Source organism: Protopterus annectens, chromosome 10.part0 (genome assembly GCF_019279795.1).
Source record: "Protopterus annectens isolate FY-2018-M chromosome 10.part0, PAN1.0, whole genome shotgun sequence".
Classification (NCBI taxonomy): domain Eukaryota; kingdom Metazoa; phylum Chordata; order Ceratodontiformes; family Protopteridae; genus Protopterus; species Protopterus annectens.
This window is the reverse complement of record NC_056744.1, coordinates 1,026,863,131-1,026,888,807: the sequence shown is the minus strand read 5'-3', so window position 1 is coordinate 1,026,888,807 and position 25,677 is coordinate 1,026,863,131. Positions and strand designations below refer to the sequence as shown.

At 40.9% G+C, this 25,677-nt stretch overlaps 1 protein-coding gene across 1 annotated transcript in view; it reads right to left on the bottom strand.

Moving 5' to 3' along the window:
- SLC44A5 (solute carrier family 44 member 5) overlaps positions 1–25,677 on the bottom strand; it is a 4,403,163-nt gene that overhangs the window by 3,799,721 nt on the left and 577,765 nt on the right. Inside the window, exon 2 of the mRNA XM_044085789.1 lies at positions 3,189–3,290. The gene's annotated coding sequence lies outside the window, so the exon portion shown is untranslated. The remainder of the gene's footprint in view (positions 1–3,188; positions 3,291–25,677) is intronic.

The following is a 25,677-nucleotide window of genomic DNA, read 5'->3' as shown; positions in this document are numbered from 1 at the left end:
ACAGATTCATATCCCAGAGGCTCCCCTCACTCTGGAACAAAATCCCAATCCATGTTAGGCAGAGCCCCTCAATGACCCTCTTCAAGAGAAATCTTGACGAGTGGATGGGAGATCATAGGTTTACCCCTGGGATCTCTTCTGTGTCCCTACTAGACAGAGGAACAGTAAACTAACCTTAAAAGGGCTATCTTCTGTGACCTACTATACAGAGGCACAGTCAACTAATCTAAAAGGGTGGCGAAAGCCAAACACACTCTGGCTAGGCTTATAAATGCCCTAGGGCAGATAGCCTAGTATCAACCTATGAACCTAAAAGGCACTACACTGTAACTAGGAAAGGTAAACTAAGATTATGGCAGTAAATTTTAGGAGAAGTTATCCAAAAAACAGAGTATAATACTAAATTTTACTAGCCTGAGCCAGCGAAGACAATCCCGAAGCTTGAAGTGGCAAACGAGATCTCGGGAACAGCCGCTAAGCACCATGGGATAGGTTATAGCCTCAAGCCAGTAGAAGCTCTCGAGCTTTGGTATACAGCCAAGTCGGAGCCGAGTTTCGGCTCCGGACCCAACCAGCAAGAATAAAGGAGAGATACGACAACATAACATCAACTGTTACACACCCCTTATCCACAATTAGGTCAGGTCTCACACAAGGGACATTCCTTCACTCTCAGTTGTCATTAAATATCTTGTCTCATATTTTCAATCTGCAAAGGACATTTAAAGACATCAATCTGTAAGAAACTTATCTTCGACTTCTTCTTTTAATTATATGTACTAGTTGTATATGTGACAGCACTTCCTAAATGCTTTACTGGCTTTTAAAGATGGCAGAGCACTTCAATTTTTTTCTTTATAAATGGTAGTACATGGAGTAAATAAAACTCCATGCACTATAAAGAGCTGTGAACAGGTCTCACCCAATCATAACCAATTATTTTGTCTTGACATGGATACCAAGATTCATTTCTCGAGCTTCTCTTCTGAATTCCTTAGCATCCATGTATCAAACACATAATAGCATGGTTATGATCAGAGATACAATCATAACCCTGTATATCTCTTACCACAAATACTGCCTTGAAGTAAACAGACCATAGTACTACCACTCCTAAATGGAAAAAATGCTCAACCACCAAATATGTAAGGCAGCATTACTAGAAAGACTAATTTATAATCATTTGTTAAGAAACCTTGACAAATACAACATTTTAGATTCTGTTTGTACTATTGTCACAAATCTTTGATCTCTAAATTGCATCTGATGCAAGCCAAGAAAACCCAGAGAAATGTCAAGTTACTAATTCAATACCTAGAAAAGGTCTTTGATAGTGTAAACAAACCTTTATTTAATGAAAACGTTACTCTCTAAATCTATCTAAAAATATGTGCAGCTAGTTTCATTAACTACCTCTATGACATTACATTTGCAAAGACAATTCAAGCAACATTTTCTATTGAATATACAGCTGGTTCTGTAGTGCCTCAAAACTTCATAGTAAGTCCATTATTATTCGCCCTATTCACAAACAACCTTCACACAGAATTAACAGCAATTCAATTCCTTTGTTGTCTGATTCACAAACTCGTATATCTAGAGCATGGCTTTCACCTAGTGTATAAGCTATTACTGTGCTGTTAGATATTCTGATCAGAACTCAAGCTAAACTTAGTAGAGTGAACAGCCCTTCTCAAAGTTTTTTCTCACTACGTGGAAATTACATCTTTAAAATGTAAGAAGCTTTCAAGATCACAACTCATTTACAGAAGCCTGCACACTTTGTTTTACCAAAAAATCATAATAAAATGCTTTCCAAGTTAGTAGATATGTTCATACATGTGGCTACTCCAAGTACTGTTTCTTCCCCTCCACTTATTTTGCTGCCTGTCTCCTATGTCTATTCTATATGCCATTTTTTTATGTTCTCTCATTCCGACACAAGTAATGATGTAATTTACAGCCAGCACTCTACGTGATTTCTGTTTTCATTCTACTCTCACTACTTTTTATTTATGAAATAACTGTAATTAGTCTTCGCCCCACTGCTCCTAACAAGTAATATAGCTGCCCTATCAGCATCTCTGTTCTGCACTCGCCTTTAGTTCGCAACAAAACTTAAACGACATGCAATAACTCTATTTCTTCATTAAGTAATAAAATTCATATCAACCAGCTATTGCGCACCCTGCACAAAAATTGTAACTGTACACTTTGTAAAGTTTGTAAATCTTGTATTTTTATACATATGTACTATACTGAGTCACTTACAGTCAGTCGTATCACAGATACAGGTTTCACTTTCATTTGATTATAGTAACTCGGCCTTGCCGTTACTTGTGCAATCCTGCTTCTCTCAAAAAGGGGTTGTCAGTCCTCAAACTGTAGTGTATTTGATGTAGTTCAGTTTCTCTGCAGTAAGGAAGGCTTTCTGTTGTCTGTTAGTCATTACTCTTTTTTCAAGAAGTAGCAAACTCAGACTGAGAAAAATAAATTAAAAACAGGTTTGTGGACAAAGCTTCGTGGGTCAGAGGTGCAGGAAGCTTGCCCCTCTCTATAGAAAAAAACTTCCTTTTTTAATGCTTGTCTTTTTGTTTCATTTGCAGGTAGCTTCAAAAGTTTTGGTACATGTGTTATGAATATTTCTGTATTCAGGCTGCCAGTTAGAAGCTATTATTACTAGTCAGCTGTAATACAAGCTTTGATGTTTTGAGAACTCATAGTCCAGCCATATTTAATTAAGTGTACCATGCAGATATTGTGTGTACCATATATCTTCACCCTAAGGTGAATAAAACCTTCAGTTATCTCTGACTTAAAGTTGAACTGTTTTGCTGATGCCAACACACTGACAGGCAGGAGTTGCATATAGCTCTGTCTCTTAGAGGAATAAAATGGAACAGAAATGGAAAACATTTGGGGAAATTGAAACTATATCTTAAAATAGCATATTTATTTAATTGCCAAACCAACTAAAAGTAGAAAATTCATGAAAAATGTGTGAAGAAATCATTACTGAACATTTCATTGCACAGATGTCCAGAATCTTAAAAACCTAGGAGCAGCTAAGTAAACATGGAAGAATCTGTCAAATTCTGAAGGAATTCAGCAATATTAAATCTGAAGTTAGAAATGAAAACTATAAAATATTTTCAAAAATGAAAAAAAAAAACAAATTGGTCACATACCTCTTAGTTTTCCCATATGTCAGAAGCAATTTGTGATTAAGATAAAAAATAATCCAAGACGTGGAAGTACATCAATTTTCATTAATCAAACAAATTCAGCACCTGCAACAGAAAGTGCACAATTCAGAGAAGAGATCCGGAATTTAAAATCTAAGAATATGTAAACTGCATGAGGTAACAGAATGCTTAAACAAGACAATATGCAACAGAAAGTACACAATTCAGAGAAGAGATCCAGAAGTTCAAATCTATCGATACGTAGACAGCATGAGGTAACAGAATGCTTGAACAAGATAAGCTTTAAACTTTTTGAGTTTTCTCAAGTAAACAAATCTGACACTGAATAGTTGTAGACTGAAGAGGCACATTATTCTATAAAACCATTTAATCAAAGTACAGTTCAGAGGCCTAGAACTGTAGTTTAAGTCTCTCTCATCCCAGCAGAAAGAAGTACAGTATATTGTATACATTGCCCTTCTCAGTATGGAGAACATCGATGTCTGTGCTGTGACAGAAACCTGGTTCAAGGCTCCTGAGAGCACCCCAGCACTATCAGGTTTTACCTCATATCATGCGTTCCGGCCCCAAAACCCGGACAATAACAAGAAAGGAGGAGGGGTATCCATATTCATCAAGGACACCCACACCTCAAGATTGGTGGCATCGCACGATGCATCGGAAACCATCCAGGTGCAATTAACCATAGGCAAGACTGCTCTGCAATTTGTAGCATGTTACAGGCCACCCTCACAAACTCAGGAACCTCATATGGCCTTCCTGAAAACACTGGAGGGGATAAATGTATCTCCGAACACCATCATACTACGTGACTTCAACTACCCTAATATAGATTGGGAACACTACTCAAGCCCAAACACTCTAGCCCAAAAGTTCCTGGAATTCATAAACTCAAATGCCATGGAACAACTAGTCGCCATCCCCACAAGAGGAGAAAACATACTTGATCTCATCATCACGAACATGGGAGCACAATGTTCAACACCGGAAGTATACCCCACACTGGTGAGATCTGATCACAAACTAATCTCGCTGGAGGTCCTCATCCCGCCCCCACCCGAAATGAAAAAGACCACAGTAAAGAACTTCTCAAAAGCTGACTTCACACTTCTAAAGACTAGTGTGGTCTCCTTTAAGGCCCCTGAGCCGGCGGTTAACATTACTCAAACCGCTGAATCACTTACAAATGCCTTCTACCAGCACCTGCAGGGCTGCATGGATCAGGCAATCCCAAGCAAAACAAAGACTCTTTGTACCAAAGGCAAGCGTCCAGTCTGGTGGACCCCAGCCATAAACAAACTCTACAACAAAAGGAGAAAGCTACTACAAGATAGAGCAAAATCCTTAAAAGGTAAGACACCGCTGATCACTGTAAGTAAAAAGCTAAGAGCTCTCATAAAATCATCCAAAGCTAATTTTGAGAAAAAATAGCTAAGGACTCTAAAGACAACCATAAGGCATTCTTTAGCTATGTCAGAAGCCTAGGAGGAAACTCCCAGATATGCTCAGAATTAGTTCAAAATGATGTGAAGATTACTGATCCTACAGACATTGCCAACATACTGGCTGACAGGTTCAGTGCAAACTCCCCCAAAGGAGAGATATCTATACCAAATGATTGTAGCCCCCCAAACATCTCTAACTCCCAGGTGAGAACTGCTCTCTCCAAGGCAAAGAACACAGCATCCATGGGACCTGATGGTGTCCCCGGCTGTGTGCTCCATGAACTCAACGAGGAATTAAACCCACAGTTAGGACAGCTGTTTAATCTTAGTCTCACCTCCGGATACGCATTCCAGGAGTGGCACAGCGACTGTGGTCCCACTCCACAAAGGCGGTGCCTCCACCGACCCTGGAAATTACCGTCCCATTAGCTTGACAAGCCTTATCTGCAAAGCCATGGAGAGGATCATAAATAAAGACATAGGGAACTTGCAGACTTTGGATCCAACCCAGTTTGGCTTTGTCAAAGGCAGATCATGCCTTTTAAACTTGGTTGACTTTTTCGAAACAGTCACCAAGGCCATTGACGAGGGAAAGGCAGTCCATACAGCCTACCTAGACCTGGCGAAGGCTTTTGATACAATACCTCACTCGGGTATCATTGAAAAACTCATCAACTTAAATGTAAACCCATACATTACAAGATGGGTTGCAAACTGGCTGAGTGACAGAACCCACAGGGTCAGAGTTGCTGGCGCCATGTCAGACTCAAAGCCTGTCACAAGTGGTGTCCCACAGGGCTCAGTCCTGGGCCCACTCTTGTTTGGCATCTATTTTTCTGAAGTACAAGCAAACACAGGAGGGTTATGGCTGACAAAGTTTGCAGATGACTGCAAACTGGGCCGTAGTTGAAAACACATCCGACACAGATATCCTTCAGAAGGGTCTCACAGAAACGGATAACTGGTGCCAGAGCCATGGCCTAAAGTTAAATGCCAAGAAATGCATAGTCATACCCTTTGGGAAAAATAAGGTTACCCCTAGCTACCATATAGGTGTCAATCCCCTGAACACAGAAGAAGTTATTAGGGACCTGGGAACCCAGGTTGACAGTAGCCTTTCATTCGACACTCATATTGCTAAAGTAGTTAGGAAGACCTTCTACATTGCCCACCTTATCATGAAGGGATTCACATCTAGATCAAGGGAAGTCATAGTCTCCCTATACTCATCACTCATCAGACCAATGATCGAGTACAATGCCCCATTCCGAATGTATCTGACCCGACACTTGCAGCAGCTGGAGAGGCCACAAAGTTCCTCACCAAAAGGATAAAGGGTCTCAAAATCTGTCTTATGCTGCCCGACTGAAAGAACTCCAGTTATATTCAGTTGCTTACCGCTTGCTCAGAGGTGACCTATGCCTGACATACAAGGCCATGTCAAACCCAGATTTGATGAACATGCTTCATCTCAAAAAATCTAGATCCCTCAGAGCCACAAGGGCGGGAGACTTAAACCTCGACACTGTTATTAATAGGACATGCTGGAGGGATAGATTCATCACCCAAAGACTCCCTATGCTGTGGAACAAAATCCCGGTTTATGTGAGGCAGAGCACCTCGCTGGCCTTGTTCAAGAGGAATCTTGACCAATGGATGGGAGATCGCAGATATACCCCAGGGGTTACCTCAGTGTCACTGCTCGACAGAGGCACAGCAAAATAATGGGCATAGTTTCTCCAAACTAAAGGGGTGGCGTAAGCCACAAAACTATTGGGCTAGGCTTATAAATGCCCTCGGGCAGATAGCCTAGTATGAACCTATGAACCTATGAACCTAAATGGTGGTTAATAATGCCAAATGCTTGGATAGAAAAATAGGCTAACTTCCGCTAAAAGCAACCACAAAGTCTTTTGCAAGAATTAAATAAACTAACAGATAAATATGAACCCAATCACATTATCAGACTAATGACCAACAAGAACCCACCGAACTGCCCTAATGTTATTTCAGAGTAATTGGCCAACCAGTTTACAAGCTAAGAAATTACTTCAGTAAACTGAATAATGTCTATTACACTGATCACCGCTGCAGTAGCCTTAGTTACATCGGGTAATATCCAGCTAAGGATATAAAAGACAACCAGCTTTCAAAGCTTTAAGGGCACCTACCACATGCGGAAACCATTATTCAGCTTGAGATGAGCTGAAGAAAAAGAGTAGATTGGGTGCCAAGTCCTTCAGAGCTTTCATATCATCTGAGAGAGGGAGCCTACAGACCTGAAAAGGACAATGGTAGGAAGCTAAAGTTAGAGGTCCTCACCCTGGAACAAAAACATACAAAACTGAGGAAGATGGAGCAACTACTGCTGCAGTGATCACTTGATCATCTACTGTTATGGTGAGTTTAGTTTCACAACTGTCCTATGTTCATCATATTAGCCACTGCTGTGATATATGGTAGATTACCATAGCTGAGAATGATTGGAAGGGGGAAGGATGAATGTCCAGCAGCCCCTGGAGAATGGTCCTTGCTAAGCCTGTCCTAGATCTGTTAAAGGAATCTAGCTTGAAGTGCTTTGTTAAAGCATACACATACAACCAAGTTGCTGCTTCAAGAATACTTTAGAATCTAACCCTTTCCAAAAAGCCACAGATAAAGCCAAGGCCATAGTAGAATGAGCCTTGTTGTGGCAGGTATAACAAAAGGTAATAGCATGAGGCAACCATTTGGAATTGCAAGTTGGCATTAGGTGAATGTGTGTTTTTAAAAAACACATTATTAAAAAAAAGAAACCCTGCTGATTTTAAAGTATGGTACTTTGGAGCCACAGGGACTCAACAAAGAATGTAATTGGAAGTATGTGATTTGAATTGTATGCTTAACTGATTAATTGTTTTGTGCAATATGCTGTATATAAGCAAACAGTATTTTGCAGTGTTTTTACTCTTGGAAGGCTGTGTAAACCGAGGTGCTAAGTGTTTCATTAAATTTGCTTACTTCTATGATCGGTGGTCTTGGTGGTATTTTATTATAACCACTTGGAAATAGTCTGCTTTAACATAGGTGGTCCTTTCTTCTGACCATAATAAGATATTAACAAATAATCCAGATCCTAAAAGATTTAGTTCTGTCAACATAGTATCCGAGTTGTCAGTATACATCTAAGGTATGGAGTACCCCTTTGTCCTTCTTTTTTAGGTTGTGGAAAGAAAGACATGGAGATGGACAGCTTTGCTCAAATTAAACCCAGATACCACTTTAGGTATAAATGAAAGTTATTAGCTACTGCAGTGGTAATCATTCAAACATCTACTATTATGGTAAGTTTACTTACACAATAGCACCTTCCTTCTCGCCAAAACCCAAAACTCCTGCCAAGAAATTACATCCAATGTACGTCTTAAACTTAGCACAGGTCAATAAATGGCTTGTATCTAGCCACCCATAAGAAAGGTCAGACTTGTATAGGTTCATAGGTTCATACTAGGCTATCTGCCCTGGGGCAATTATAAGCCTAGCCCGATTATGTATGGCTTACGCCACACCTTGATTTGAGTATACTGTGCCCTTTTTAAGGTTTAGTTTACTGTGCCTCTGTCTAATAGTGACATGGGAGTAATCTCTGGGACAAACCTACGATCCCCCATCCACCTATCGAGATTCTTCTTGAAGAGATTCAGTGAGGTGCTCTGCCTCACATGAACTGGAATTCTATTCCAGAGCGAAGGGAGCCTCTGGGTTATGAACCTGTCCCTCCAGCAAGTTCTATTTATTTCTGTGCTGAGGTTCAAGTCCCTCGAGCGTGTGGCTCTAAGGGATTTAGATTTACTGAGGTGGAGCATGTCAATTAATTCTGGATTTGACATAGCTTTGTATGTCAGGCATAGATCGCCTCGAAGTAGGTGGTATGCAACTGCGTAGAGCTGGAGTTTTTTTAACCGAGCAGCATATGGCATCTGTTTGAGACCCTTGATCCTCTTGGTGAGATACTTTTGGGGTCTTTCTAATTGCTGCAGTTGTCGGGTAAGGTACATCCCAAAAGGGGCATTGTATTCTATGATGGGCCTGATGAGGGATGAATAAAGGGGCACGATTACCTCTCTTGATCTAGATGTGAAGCCCTTTGTGATGAGGTGGGCTATGTAGAAGGTCTTTCTAACCACTTTGGCAATGTGGTTTTCAAAGGAGAGATTGCTATCAACTTGGGTCCCCAGGTCCCTAGGTCCCTAATAACTTTCTCTGTACTTAATGGGTTTCCACCTATGTGGTAATTTGTGGGCACATTGTTTTTGCCAAAGGGTATGACTATACATTTTTTGGCATTTAGCTTTAAACCATGGCGCTGGCACCAGTTATCTGTCTCTGTGAGACCTTTTTGAAGGATGTTTGTGTCCGCTGGAGAGTCGATTATGGCGCCCAGTTTGCAGTCTTCTGCGAACTTGGTGAGCCATAGTCCTCCCACGTTTGCCTGTACCTCGGAAAAGTATATACCGAACAAGAGTGGTCCTAGGACAGAACCCTGTGGGATGCCACTTGTGACCGGTTTCGAGTCTGACATGGCTCCAGCAACTCTCACTCTGTGGGTTCTGTCTTTGAGCCAGTTTGCAACCCATCTTGTGACATAGGGATTTATATTTAAGCTGGATAGCTTATCTATGATGCCCGAGTGGGGTATTGTGTCAAATGCCTTTGCAAGGTCCAGATAGGCTGTATGGACTACCTTCCCTTCATCTATGGCTTTGGTGACTGTTTCGAAGAAGTCAACCAGGTTCAAAAGGCAGGATCTGCCCTTGACAAAGCCGAACTGGGTAGGATCTAGTGTCTGCAGGTCCCCAATGTCTTTGTTTATGAGCTCCATGATGATCCTCTCCATAGCCTTGCAGACAAAGCTAGTCAGGCTTATGGGGCGATAGTTTCCAGGGTCCGTAGAGGCTCCACCTTTGTGGAGTGGGACCACTGTTGCTGTACGCCATTCTGTGGGCACATATCCTGTAGTGAGGCTGAGAATGTATAGCTGTTTTATTTGAGGGATTAGTTCCTCTTGGAGTTCATGTAGGATGCAACCTGGGATGCCATCTGGTCCCATGGAAGCAGTGTTTTTTGCTTTGGAGAGGGCAGCCTTCACCTGAGCATCAGAGATGTTTAGGAGGCAGCCCTCTGCCGGGATAGATACTTGCTCTTTTGGGGGGGGGGGTGGAGAAGTTTGCACTGAACCTGTCTGCCAGGATACTGGCGATGTTTGTGGGTTCAGTGTATTTTTTGTTGTTTAGAATCAACTCAGAACAAGTCTGGGAGTTGCATCCCAGGTTCCTAACATAACTGAAAAAGCCTTATGATTGTCTTTGGTGTCCTGTGCAATTTTTCTCTTGAAGCTGGCCTTGGAGGATTTTATGAGGGATCGTAATTTTTTGCTAGTACTGTTCAGAGATGCCTTCCCTATTAGGGATTTTGCTCTATCATGTAGTAGCTTCCTCCTTCTGTTGTACAGTTTATTTATGGCAGGGGTCCACCAGACTGGATGCCTGCCTTTGGATGATTGGGTCTTGGTTTTGTTTGGGATAGCATGATCCATGCATTCCTGGAGATGTCCGTAGAATGCGTTTATATAGGATTCTGCAGTTTGGGCCGTAGTTTCCACTGGCCCTGGGGCCTTGAAGGATTCCACTTTGGTTTTGAGAAGTGAGAAGTTCGCTTTTGAGAAGTTTTTCACTGTGGTTTTCTGGGCTGGGGGTGAGGTCGGGATGTGGACATCCAGTGAAATTAATTTATGGTCTGATCTTACCAATGAGGGATATACTTCTGGTGTGGAGCATAGAGTCCCCATGTTGGTAATGATAAGGTCTAGTATGTTGTCCCCTCTTGTGGGAGGTGTGACTAGTTGTTCCATAGCATATGAGTTTATAATTTCCAGGAAACTTTGGGCTAAGGTGCTGGGGCTTGAGTAGTGCTCCCAGTCAATGTTTGGGTAGTTGAAGTCACCCAATATAATGGTGTTCGGAGAGATCTTCATGTTCTCCAATGTTTTCAGGAAAGCCGAGTGGGATTCCTGACTTTGAGAGGGTGGTCTGTAGGATGCTATAAACTGAAAAGCAGTCTTGCCCACTGTTAGTTGCACATGGATGGTCTCCGATACTTCGTGCAATGCCACTAACCTGGAGGTGTGGATATCCTTGATAAATATGGAAACTCCCCCTCCTTTTGTGGTTCGGTCTGGGTTTTGAGTCCGAAAAGCATGATATGAGGTATAGCCTGGTAGTGCTGGGGTGCTCTCTGGAGCCTTGGACCAGGTTTCTGTCACTGCACAGATATCGATGTTCTCCATACTGAGGAGAGCTTCGAATGCGTGCATCTTGAGGTTAAGACATCTGGCGTTAAGCAGCATTACCCTTAGTTTCTTGTTCCTTGTGCTGTCTATGGGGGTGGGTTTGACTTTTGAGCCTTGCCTAAAAAAGGCACTATGGGGGTGGCAAAAGCCTTTGCCAATATCTGAAAGCCCAGTGGTGACAGGTGCAAGCCGTCCCTAGCAAAGCAACATGGCTTGTCGAGCATGTCATCCCAGGCTGACAGACACTGGATCCCCTTTGAATGACACCAACATTTTAGCCAATTGTTAAAATCTATCATTTTGTCTTTGTACTGTGGCATCATTCTAGGTGAGGGTAAGATTCTGCTCAAGGTCAGGGTCATACCAGCCTGGGCTACATGATCAGAGCTCCACTATGTCTCTTTTCATGTAGTCCAGGGAGGTACATCTCAGGTCATTCACACCAGCATGTACAATGACTGAGTCATATTTGTATTTGCTTTGGAGTGACCTGAGTGCTTGCGTTATGTGGCAGATCCTAGAACCCGACGGGCAGCTTACCGTGACCTTCTCTTTATTCAGCCTGGTGAGCGGGACGTCAGTGTGTCTGACAATAGAGTCACCTATTACAAGAGTATCAGGTGTGTTATTCAGCCTTAAGGGCTGTGGCTGCTTGACACATTGACTTTGTGGGCTATTTGTTGTGCGTGTTTTGTTTTGAGGTAGCGTTTGCTTGGATGTCTGCTTTGGAGGTCTCTGTTGCTTAGGTAGATTTTTATTTAGAGCCTCCAAGTATGTTTTTGTGTATTTATGTGTTTGGTTCGCTGATGTGGTGGGACTACGTGATACTGGAATTGTGTTGTGTGAGGTTACCTTCTCCTCCTGACTGGTTACACCAGTTTTGAGATGAGAGAGCTCAGCCTCCAGTTTGGCTAAATAGTTGCATCTCTCACATATATTTGAACCTGTTTGGAGGAGGAGAGGGTTGTCCGTGTACATGAGACAGTTGTAACATTGCCTCAAAATTCCCAGATTCACCAGCTGGACTGGAGAGGAAACCATTGACTGACCTTTGGACATGCTAGAGTAATATAGGGAAACTGAATTTAAGACGGACCAATAGAGGACAGGGTAATCGTAGAGAGTATAAGAGTAAGTAGTGCTTATGGTTTAATAGTGCTAACTTGCAGAATTACTTAATTGGACCAGTGAAGGGCCTTAGAATGAGAATATGGTGTTTAAATTGAGAGAGAGAGAGCAGTTCTAAGGGAAAAAGTGAAGAGCAGATTTTGTGGAGCCAGGAATAATTTAAACCCAATTAGGCGGCACTGCCCGCTGTTGTGCTATGCACAAAACCGCGCAAAAGAGGGTTTTAAGAGAGGAAGATGAAGGAGTTTGGAATTGACCCAAAATGGCAAATAAAACTACAGTTTCAAGTCAGTAACCACTTCTACAGGGGCAGGCAGGCTGCTCAATGTTTTTCACTGCCACTGATCAACAGAGAGACTTCCCTGTAGCCCAAGCAAAAAATGGCCTCCAAGAAACTTACAAACAGTTCAAGAACAGCAAGCCTGTAACTGAACTTTTTTAAATCTCAGAAAAGCGGGAAAAAAGCAAGATTTTTTTTTGTTTTGTTTTTTTCAGAGATAGCAGAGGTTCACAAGTATCAACAAGTTATAACAGTGCAGTAAATGACCCCACACAAGAGTGCTTGGCCAAAGACAGATAAAATGCAAGTTTTGAGAAAAAAAACGATTTTAAAAATAAGTGCAAACAGGAAATTCAGTAAACAGCTCTAGGTTGTGCTCTAAATACAGTTACTAATGCAGAAATCAAATTTAACAAGCCAGAAAATGCTCAAAATAGGCGGCTATGCAGAAAAACTTAGCAAATAAACAGAGGAAAAATACTTAAAATCTCAAAAGTGGCTCCTTTCTTCTCTCAGCGTTTTCTCCTCTTGGTGGGTGCTTCACCAACAGCCAACAAGCCTGAAAAGACGCCAAAACCAAGAGGCAACCAGGTTTTAAGAGAGGAAGGTGAAGGAGTTTGGAATTGACCCAAAATGGCCAATAAAACTACAGTCTCCACCTAAATTTTCTGCTTGTGCAACACTTTCTTATCAATTCAATTGTAAAATATGATAACCCTCTCAGTACAGTGGGTGCATTTTCCGATTTCTGGAAGTGTGCCACTGTTATTTTAATTCCTAAAACATCAGGATGTCTCTGATCCTGATATTTTTAGACTACCACTTTTATTCTATGAGCCACAGCTTCTCCCATCACAGCCTAAAAGTCAGTTCAATTTGAGTCACTTACCAAACTGTCATTTTCATACACAAACAACACCATCCTGGAGCCCATAAAACAATTTATTCTTTGTATACTTTTCATCAACTGCATCTATAGTATTCTAACCTCACTTAACTTTTTTTCTCAGTCCTCAGTATAAAGCTGCACACTATAACCTTTTACATGACCTTTTACATAAGCTTAACATACAAGTATGTTTTCTTTCCATGCATCTGTTAATAAGCTTTTCTAATACCAAGTTTATGCTAATAACATACAAAACATTGGCTTAAACATAGCCTATGATGGTGGAAGCATTTCCTTTAAGTAGAAATGCAGAACAAAACTGGCATTATAAATAATTGGCTTTTGCATCAATTCTAACTTTATCTTGCACATTCATACCCACAAAGCCATATACAAAATTCCAGTGTCTACTCAAAAAACTTAGCTCACCAATAAAATCAAACCACTTCTGGACAGCTACCTTGTGAACATATTCACCACCAGTCACCAGCAATAATTTAAAACCTACATGAACTTCAAAAACATTTCAACAAATTTATGTTATGTGTTTACCCCCAAAAGATACAGTCTATGACCTAGCCAGGCATATACTTTATGATGAGCAGGAATACATGAAATAAATACAGCACCAGTGTTACTAAGATGGTTTGAATCTCACTACTTTCATAAAATATTTAAGGCGTAATGGTTATCAAGTACACAATTGCACCACTAGCACTTATTTTCTATGGAAAGGGTGATGACTACCCTTAAGAGCTTACGACAAATGTGTATTACTGCCTTGGGTTATGAAAACCACTTGTCACACCCAAATATGCATTACTCTATATGCTATCAAAAAAAGTTATAATCTTTAACTCCCTAGGATTTCATCCAACTTAGTCTGAGTTGAATGTATTCTACAGCAATCTCTCCAGAATAACTAAGACTTAACCATACTTTCTCTTATGTGCACACACTCGCAGTCCTTTCTGGGGGGGGGGGGGTTGATAACACTCCACTGACAGTTTCCCTTTCCTTTATTCAAACATGCTGCCACCAGATTACTAATCTGATACAAAATTCTCAGTTTTTGAAAATTCTTCCAATGAGTCAACCAACATTCAATGATAAAAAGCACTCTCCATTCAAAAAGGATAAATGTCACACCAAAACTGTAAGAATAACTTCACTTAAAACTTCAGTCACAAGCTTTTGCAAATGACAAAATGAAAACTCTTTACTTTTACAGAACTGATTATACAGGCAAATCAGTACCACAGTAGAGAACATACAATGAAATATTTCATGCAGATATGCTGTACATAGCACCACCACTGCCTTACTCTCCTTTACAAACACTATCCTTCAGCATAAAAACAATGGCTATCTCTCCTCTGCTACTTTCCTAGACCTATCTAAAGCATTTGACATGGTCCCACACAAACAACTTATCTCTGTCCTCAATAACCTATCCTTCTCACAATCAGTCACCAACTGGTTTCAGAGTTACCTGTCTGACCGCCAACAATCCGTTGTATGGCAGAATGACATATCTCCCCAACTACCTGTCTCCATAGGGGTTCCCCAAGGATCCATCCTTGGACCCCTACTTTTCTCAGTTTACACCAATAATCTAGCCTCTGCCACCAAACATGGCACACTCATCCAATACGCAGATGACTCTACCATCATCTGCTCAGCCCAGTCCCTACCCAAACTGCAAAAAGTCACACATGAAGCCTTTTCCTCTGTTGAAACATGGTTATCCGATGACCAATTAATACTCAACCCAAACAAAACTAAACTACTCATCTTCCAACCCACCAAACATACTCAAAACAACTCTCACTTTAACATCACAGCAAAAGACAACACCACTATATACCCAACTGAACACACCAAATTGCTAGGAGTGGAAATAGACAATAAACTAAAATTTGACATTCACATATCCATGACCATAAAAAAAGTCCACAAAAAAACTAGGAGCATTATACAGAAATAAACAATTTCTCACCAAAGCAGCAAAGATTTCAATAGCAAATTCCCACCTTATCTCCACCCTACTTTATGCCTCTCCAGTATATACCAACCTAAGGCAATGTGATCTAAACAAGCTAGAGACCTGCTACAACAAAATCGCAAAATTCGCCACAGGGGCATCCTACCGTAGTCACCACTGTATCTCACTTGCTGAACTGGGCTGGCTTGAACTCCCTCACCTCCTTCAGTGGTATCAACTCTCACTCGCCCTAAAAACTAGTAAACCATCCACTAAATGTCCCATCCCTCCAGAATCTACTCCAACCCTATCGCACCACCAGACCACTAAGATCCAGCAACAAAAATCCCTTGCAGATCACTAAAGCCAATAACTCTGCTGGTGAAGCACTATTCTCTTGCGCCATAGCCAAATTATGGAACTCACTCCCACCCACAATTACCTCCGTACCATCATGCACCAACTTCAAAACTTTATTAAAAGCGCACCTAAAAACATGCTGGCTATGCCCTTGCAACTCCCACTCTAATATCATCCACCCCATCCAACTACTACCTTTCTTTCACCTCCACTAACTACCTTGATGATAGCAAGCTCAGATGCTCATAAGCCTAGTACTTATTATACAGCAGGAACTTCTCATTGTTACATTTGTTAATGCCTGTTATGTACTTCACAGATAAAGATTCTAGTTGTCTACTGATGTACTATGTTCTTCATCTGTAAATATGTTGTAATTTCTATGTTAAATTGTTAATTACTATGTAATCCAATGTAACTACTGTCTGTTTATTTTACTGTGGAGCTTTTCTCCCCGGGCCTCCGCTGAAAATGGACCCACGTCCAGTCGGACACTCCCGGTCAACAAATTTAAATAAATAAATAAAAATAAAAATAAATAAACATACTATGTAATTGCTATCTACTGCTTCTGTGACTTTTTCAAAGAAGGTTATGAAGTTAAAGAGACAGGTTCTTCCTTTGACGAAGCTAAATTGATGATGTTCAGGGTTAACATATTTTCATTGTCTAGATTAATGTGGTCTAAAATAATATGTTCCACGGATTTACATATGGACTAGTAAAATTAATGGGTCTATAGTCACCAAAGTCTGTGGTTGGGCCACATTTGCATAATGGTTTTACAATGCTGTTTTTCAGTCTTCATCTTCATGAATGCAACAAGTGGAGAGGTTTAGATTAAAAAGGTTAAGTAGTGGTTCAGACAGGCCTCAATTGGTACTGATAATCCAATAACTTGCTATATTATCCACACCCATGGATGAGGTGTTCACAGCTTTTAAGAGGGCTGAGATGATTCATCCCATAGTAATTAAAGGGGGTGGCTGGGACCCTGGAATCTGTGGAATAGCTATAAGAATTTTTCTAGGTTTTTTTTTTTTATGTTTTTGAAGTCTGGGTTCCAAATTAGTGAATGTAATTAGATATGCATGTGTGTATGTACTTTATAAATATTTATCAGCGCTATTTGAGTTATCTTTGCATGCATTTCCTCATGTGCTGAAATGCTGGTGTTTTTCATTTGGTGGTATAGTTGGTTGCATTTTGTAATGGTTGAAGTTCATTATATCAACTATAATTCCTGGGATTTTCTCTTTTCTTCCTGTTTGTGAGATCCTAGAGTCAGTATACTTAATTTCCAGGGGTATGGGAGGCAAACTCTTATAGGTTGACAGGTGTGTACTAGGCTAATGGCTCTGGGGCCTTTAGAAGCCTAGCCCATAGAAGTGACCTGGCATTGTGGCACCTGTCGTTAGTTCCCAATGCCTCTATCAAGAAGAGCCACTGGAGTGATCCCCGAGGTAAACGTTCTATTTCCCATCCACTCATCAAGATTTCTCTTGAAGAGGGCTAGTGAGGTGCTCTGCTTGACATGTATGGGAAGTCTATTCCAGAGCATGGGCAGTCTCTGGGTTGTGAACCTGTCCCTCCAGCATGTTCTGTTGATTGTGGTAATGAGGTCAAGGTCTTTGGAGTGTGTGGTGCAGATGGATTGGGATTTCTTTAGATGTAGCTTTTCTAACAGAACTGGGTCAGGCATGGCTTTGTAAGTCAAGCAGAGATCGCCTCTTAGTAGATGATATGAGACAGAGAATAGCTGGAGTTTTTTTGAGTCTGTCAGTGTAGGACATGTGTTTACGGCCTAGAATTCTCTTTGTGAGGTACTTTTGTGGCCTCTCCAGCTGCTGCAGGTGTCTAGTGAGGTACATGCCAAATGGGGCATTATACTCTATGACTGGTCTAATGAGGGAAGAGTAGAGAGAAATGATGACCTCTTTCTTCCTGGATGCAAAACCCTTGGTAATGAGATGTGCCACCTAGAAGGACTTTCTGACCACAGTGGCAATGCGGTGGTCGAAGGAGAGGTTGCTGTCAACCTGTGTCCCCAAATGACTTATAACACCTTCATTGTTTAATGGGCTCCCACTGATGTGGTAATTAGTGGGAGCTGAGCTTTTCCCAAAGGGGATGACGACGCATTTTCTGGCATTAAGCTTAAGGCCATGGTTTTGACACCAGTCAATGGTCTCAGTGAGGTCTTTCTGTAAGATGTCAAAATCATTTGGGGAGTTAATAATGGCTCCCAGCTTACAGTCGTCTGTGAATTTGGTCAGACAGAGTCCCTGTGTGTTGGCCTGGACTTCTGATAAGTACATGACAAACAGGACAGGACCCAGGACCGATCCCTGTGGGACTCCACTCGTGACTGGTTGGCAGTTTGACTTGGAGTCCGCTGCTTTCACACTGTGTGTGCTATCTGTAAGCCAATTTGCAACCCACCTAATGACATAGGGGTTGATGCTTAGTTTGGTGAGTTTATCAATAATTCCTGAGTAAGGAATAGTATCAAAGGCCTTGGCCAGATTGAGGTAGGCTGTATGAACTGCCTTACCTTCATCCACTACTCTGGTGACTGACTCAAACAATCAACCAGGTTGAGCAGGCATGATCTACCTTTCACAAAACCAAACTGCGTGGGATCTAGAATTTGGAGATTCCCTATATCATTGTTAATTAGGTCCATGATGATGCTTCTCCATAGCCTTACAAATCAGACTCATCAGGCTAATGGGGCAATAATTTCCAGGATCTGTAGTTGCTCCTCCTTTATGGAGAGGGATGACTGTAGCAGTCATTTGGTAGGGGCAAAGCCTGAAGTGAGGCTGTGAGTGAACACAGCACACAGATGTGGTGCCAGTTCACTTTGTAATTCATGTAGAACACAATCAGGGATATTGTTGGGTCCCATGGAAGCTGTATTCATGGCCTTAGATAATACAGCTTTAACCTGTGCTAAAGTAATCCAGGGTGCCTGGCATTCTTCCAGTATTGAGATTGGTCCTTTAGTGGGGTAAAGTTGGCACTGAATCTGTCGGCCAGTATGTTGGCAATATCTGTTGGCTCAGTATAGGAGGAACCATTGTGCAGTAACTCAGAGCAAATCTAGGTATTGCCATTGAGATTCTTGATATAACTAAAGAAGGTTTGAGGTTGTTTTTAGTGTCTGCCGCAATTATGCCTTCATAGCTGGCTTTGGTGGTTTTGATGAGGAATCTTAATTTTTTGTTGAGGCTAATAAGGGAATTTTTCCAGTCTTGAGACTTCACCTTTTTCTGCAACAGTTTCTTCCTTCTGTTGTACAGTTTATTAATGGCAGGAGACCACCAGACTGGCTTCCTTTTTTGAAGGAGAATGTCTTGGTTCTGTTGGGTATGGCTAGTTCCATGCATTTATGTAAGTGTTTGTACAGTGCACTGTTGGCAGTCATGCATCTATTTTCCATTGGCATGGGCACCGTGAAGTTAGATACCTCTGTTTTTAGGAGTCCAAAGTCAGCTTTGGAGAAGTTTTTTCATGCTGGATACCTTTGCAGGGAGTGTGGATGAGATGTGGATTACCACGGTTCCATTAGTTTGTGGTCAGATCTAACCAGGGAGGAATTGACTATTGGTGTAGAGCAATGGTTGCCCATGTTAGCAATAACCAAGTCAAGGATGTTGCTTCCTCTAGTGGGGATAAGAATGAGCTGGTCCAGGACACTGGAATTGATGAATTCCAGGAAGCACTGGGCCAGGGCATTGGTGCTTGAGTGGTTTTCCCAGTTGATGGAGGGGTAGCTGAAGTCTCATAGTATGAGAGTGTTGGGTTGGATCTTGATAGATTCCAGGGTGCTTAGGAACACAGAGTGAGAGTCTAGGGACATATAGCAGGCTATGACCTGGATCGCAGTCTTACTCAATGTTAGTTTTACCTGAAATATCTCAGATGCATTATGCTGGGCTACTAGTCTGGAGATGTGCATATCCTTTAAGAATATGGAGACACCACCACCTTTGGAGCTTCGGTCCATGTTTCGGGGCCGAAAGGTGTGGAATGAGTTATAGCTTGGTATTGTAGGGGTGCTTTCTGCTCTTTAAAGCAGGTCTCCGTTACAGCACAAATGTCGAGGTTCTCCATTTTTAGGAGTGCTTTGACCGAGTGCATCTTGAGATTTAGACTTCTAGCATTGAGGAGCATGACCCTCAGATTGCATTTATCTATAGCTGTTACAGTGGTGATTTGGTCTTTGGAACACTGCCTAAAAAAGGCACTATAGGGGTGGCAAGAGCCTTAGCCAGTATCCGGAAACCAGGGGTGACAGATGCAGGTCATCTCTGGCAAACAATCAAGGTCTGTCAATCATGTCATCCCAAGCAGACAGATACTGGATCCCCTTAGAATGACACCAGAAACTTAGCCAATTGTTGAAGTCAATCATTTTTTGTATGTACTGAAGTATCATTGTGGGTGATGGTAGGATACTTCTCAGGGCTAGTGTCATACCTGCCTGGGCCACATAATCCGAGAGCTCCACCATATCTCTTTTCATATAGCCCAGGGAGGTGTGTCTCAGGTCATTCACACCCAGGTGGACAATGACAGAGTCATACATGTACTTGTTGTGGAGTGACCTGAGTGCGTGTGTTATGTGTCAGATTCTAGCACCTGATAGCTGACTGTTACCTTCTCGTTATTCAACCTAGTGAGTGGGTACATCTGAGTGCCTCACTACTGAGTCACCTATGATTAGTGTATTGGGCAAGGTGTTTAGACTTTGAGGCTTAGGTTGAGAGGCACACTGTGGAGGTGAGCCATGTGTCCTGTCGTTTGTGCTGTGTTGTGCTGGTTGAGTGCATTTCTGTCTTAGAAGTCTCTGCTGTTTGGGTAAATTTCTATTGAGTACCTTCCCGAAGGTGAGTGTGTGGCTTGTGTTTTTATGTGAGAGCTATGATAGTGGGTGTTCTGGAGAGCTGTGTGTTCCATGTAGTGTGTTGCAGGTGTTGACCTTCTCCTCTTGACCAGCTAGTCCGGTCTTGGCTGGAGAGTCCATAGCTTCTAATTTGGTGTTATAAGTGCACCTCTCACAAGTCTGAGTGTTGGGAGGTAAGAGGAGAGTGTTGTCAGCGTACATGAGGCAGTTGCTACACTGCCTCAGAATGCCCAAGTCTATAAGGTTAATAGGAGAAAGCACAAATAACTGCACTTTAATCATGCCAGGAGGGGTGGTCATAACTACTAAGTACTGGAGCTATTTCTATGAACAACAACTAGTGCTGATAGCTCTTAGATGTGCTATAATAATTGCTACAATAACCTGTTGAAGTGCAAAGCGATTAGGCTATTTGAAGTGATAGAGAGAAAGAACTAGCAAGATCTAAGGGAAAAACTGAAGAGCATATTTTCTGGCACCAATAATAGTTTACCTCAGCTTGGCATCACTGAGTGGAGCTTAAACAAGCGCAAACCTGTGCAAACGTGGGCTTTTAAGCCAGAATATTGAAAGGGATGGAAAAATTGCCCAAACATTCAATAAACTACAATTTCTGAGCCAGAAACCACTCCTCTTGTGATAGATAGGCTACCTAGTGCTGATCACTCCCACTGATAAGCTAGAATGCTTCCCTCCAACACAGAAAGGCTTGGGGGCTCAGAAGCTTACAAACAGTCCTGCATACAGCAAATCTGTATCAGGACTAGACTAGTTACAGGAAAGGTGTGAAATAAGAGCAAACGTGGGCTTTTAAACCAGAAAGTTGAAGGGGATGGAAAAACTGCCCAAACAGCCACTAAACTACAATTTATGGACCAAAGACCACTCCTCTTGTGGTAGATAGGCTACCTAGTGCTTACCACTCCCACTGATAAGCTAGAAGGCTTTCCTCCAACACAGAAAGGCTTGGAGGGCTCAGAAGCATACAAACAGTCCAGGATTGACTGACTGATTGATTGATTGATTGCATTTGTTGACTGGGAAAGTCCACTTGTCCTAGGATGAGCCCATTTTCAGTGGAGGCCCAGGGAGAAAAGCTCCACAATATTACATACAAAACAAATTAAAAACAATGTTAATACACAGAAAAATTAAATACAAGGTTGTGAATATAAAAAAGTATACAAGAATGATGTCATTACATTAATTAGAAATTGATGTTTTAATCAAAGAAAAAAGGTTAATACATAGGATGAAATAATGTGGGAAGTTACTATCACATGGAAGAACATGATAGTAGAAATGGCAAAGTATACAGAAGTGATAGTAGAAATGGCAAAGTCTATAGAAGGCATGAAAAAGGAATGTAGAGTAAGTGAATTAAGAGCTTGAGTAAAGGTATTTTACAGTGTAGGGTTAGTAGTTGAGAAGTGTAGATATCAGGGTGCACTGCAAGTGAAAAGAATGAGCGAGAAGTATGAAGCAGGTGACAGAAAGAGACAGGAAGGTATAGACAAGAATGGTGGAGAGTTTATAAAGATTGATATGATTGGGGATCTAGAGTGGGAAATCAAGTGTTTGGATTTAATGGTGGGGTACAGTAGCATAGCCAATGAGAGAGAAAATTTACTTTTACGGATTTTTTAAAGGATGCAGGATTACTGATAGTTCTGAGAGATGGAGGAAGATTATTCCATAGCTTGGAGACAGCATATGAATAAAGCATTTGGCCAGCAGAGAGTTTGGGTTTATCTACAGACAACAGCATTTTGTTTTCTGACCTGATGGGATGATTGGGGTGGTATATGGTCAGTATAGAAGAGATGGAAGGGTAGCTTTCAGGTTGGAAGATTAACTTGTGGGCTGTGGTTAATTATAGGTAAGTAACATGGTGGGGAGATTCTAACCAATTTAGTTTATGCAGTGAGGAGCAGTGGTGGGTAGAGTATTTTGCGTTTGTAGCAACTTTGGCAATTTTATTATAGCAGGAGTCAAGCTTACTTTTTAGGGAGGATTGTAGGTTGGTGAGGATGGGGGCACCATTTAGCAAAGTTGGAAGTAGGACTGATGAGGCCAGGGCCTTTTTAGCAGAGAGACTGAAGTAGTAATTGTATCTGTATAAGACACACAGCTTTTGTTGCGTCATTTTGATGTTGCTGTGGATGTGAAGGTCGAAAGTTAGATTATCATCGATGATGACACCTAGCAGTTTTGTACTAGGGATAACCTGTATGACAGTGTTGTTTTGGGAAATAACAGTAAATAGAGATTTGTCAATGGGGCTGGATTTTGTGGGGGTAAATAATAGGAGTTTAGTTTTACTGGGGTTAAGAGCAAGGTGATTCTGGGACATTCAATACTCAGTAGAGTTGAATGCATCTTGTGTGAGATGGTGTAATTCGTTGAGTGATTTTGAGGAGCAGATTATTGTTGAGTCATCTGCATACTGGATGACAGAATTATGGGTTAGAGTTTGATGAAAGTTATTTATATGCAGCTAACTAGCAGCATGCAGGGAAATGAATATACAGCAAATCTGTATCTGGACTAGACTAGTTACAGGAAAGGTGGAAAACAAGCTTAGAACTTTTTTTTAAAGAAAAGCAGCTAAAACAGCAGTAAAACAATTCAAATGCAGTGCAAGTTAGCATACGTGAGTGTGTAGCAATATTAAAGCAAATACAGTTTAAATAAATAAAGATTAAATTAAAAATGACTAAAAATATGCAGAAAGCAGTCAATTAGGAAAAAAAATCAAAATGGAGGCACGTAGAGTAGAAAACAATGGCAGCAAATATATAAATAATTCAGTCAAGCAAAAATTAAGACAGTGCAGAACTCTGAACAGTTAAAAAGTGCCAAAAATATACTTATTTCCAGACTGTTTGAGAAGCAAACTTAGTCAAGTTGTTTTTCATTTTGTAATTGTATTGGTTTAGATTTACAATAACTTTTTCATTGATTTTAGTTGCGATTAATTGAAATCACTAATGAGTTTTTTCAATGTTTTATGTTTTAATCAAACTCACCACTGATTATTCATTAATCACTCACATAGTTTTAATTAAAAATACAGAATGCTAACAATATAGAAAGGTTTTTCTATATGTTCAAATACAGAATGCACGAATGAGTTAATGTACATTTGTGAGACTGAAATAATGTTGAATTAAAGTTTTATATACTGCAACTAACTAGCAGCATGCCGGAAAATTAATATACAAGTGTTTGCAGGTTAGAGTTATAATAAGGTTTAGCTAAGGGCATAAAATGAGTGTTGCGCAAGTTTAGTATTGTGTGTGTTCTGTGTCCTTTTGCCTTATGCAGTGGTATTGGTGCCTACCTGCATCATCTTACTTATGTGTGCTAACCCTAACCCTGCACACAACATTACCGAAAACCCTTTCCCTAACAGTAAATACCGCTACCATAACGACACTTGATCTTGTGTTTTTTAGCTTGGGTTTACTAATAAAGAGTAGTTTAGTGGGTGAGAAGTATTCAGTGTTTTGTATTTTAGTAGTCAGTGTGTTTTGTATTCAGTCTTTTTTCTATATTTTGAATTTTAGTGTTTTGTGTTTTCTATATTTCATGATATAATCTTATATGTAAGGTTCAGTGCGTGCTGCATCAAATGGTCTCAAACTAAATGAAAAAAGGGCAGCACAGTAGCATTTGACAGAAAAGTTGCTCCCACCTTATATGTTATAAATAATACTCCTCTTCAGGCAGATAGAGACTTGGAACTATGTGGATAACTCTTCCTCTCATTTGATCATCATGTTTCCGCATAGTCAGGAAATCCTTCTAACTGGCCCAGTTAATTTCCAAGGGAAAACCTTCAAGATCTGTCATCCTGCCACTATATTTCCCCCTTATCAGACCCATCATTGAATACATGGGGCTTTTGTTATGTACAAATGCAAACACATCGCTAAACTGGAGAGGCTGTAATGATTTCTAGTCAAGAAAATTAAAGGCCTTAAATCATTTAACTACTTCAATAAATTAGTTTGATGCTTCTTATACTTAGTAGCCTACAGGTTGCTGAGAGGTGACCCTTGTCTTGCTTTTCAAGCCATGAAGGATCAAGTCTTATTTGTCCTATTTCTTCATAAACCCAGTGGCTCTACAAACACCCACACTAAGTATGTAAGACAAAGCCAACAAATAAACAAGACTTGTTGGAGGGACAGGTTCCTAAATCAACATATTCCTAGCTTATGGAATAAGTTACCACTACAGGTCAAACTACTACTATGGCTACATTTAAGCCTAGTCGTGATGATTAGATGGGTAGACACAAATTTACACCAGGGTTATCATGTACAGACCTTCTGGACTTAGAAGGTGCTTCAAAAAGGTCATGATCACTTGCCTAGTATGTTCCTCTATTCCAACTTGTTAGAGATGTGATGACGACCATACAGGAGGTCGAGGTTACACTAAACTTGGGAATTTTAGCCAGCACCTGCAGAGCTTACCAGAGAAATTATTTGGTTAGAACTGGCAGCTTCAGTAAACACTCTGGATGAGCCACAACATGTAAAGTGCCTGTGGCAAAAAAATGTAATTACAAAAAATTGAAGAGCTCAGTAGGAGCCATCTATAACGGGACTGTTTGATATATGCGTACCCTGAAGGATATGGAATTGAGGACGGACCAATCAAGATTAGGTAAAGCACATAAAAGGAAATGGGAACTATGGCAGCAACTTGTTGACACTGAAGGTCAAATAAGCATTAGGTGCTTCTTATAGAATCATAAGAGAATCAGATCTTATATAAAGACAGGTTTAAATGTTCTTTAGTAAACTGGGGTTGACTGTTGATTTAAAAAGAACACTACTAATGCACAGTAAATACTGACTTAGTTTTCCTTTTCCTTAATGCTTACCCAGTTATATATAGTATAGTCTTTCACATTCAGAAGGTGAAAATCTTTGTACTTGTCCTTGAGACTGGACCAAGTTAATCCCCAGGATTTACTAATCTTCCATGTAAGACTAGATTAGTCTTACACGGAAACGCCAGTCTAAGAGTATGACGGCAGTGCACCATGCATATTAATGAGGGTGCGCTGCCTCAACTCTAAAGCTTACACGGAGAGTGGAAGAGTGTAGGGGGTGTGTCGGACTGAGTAGT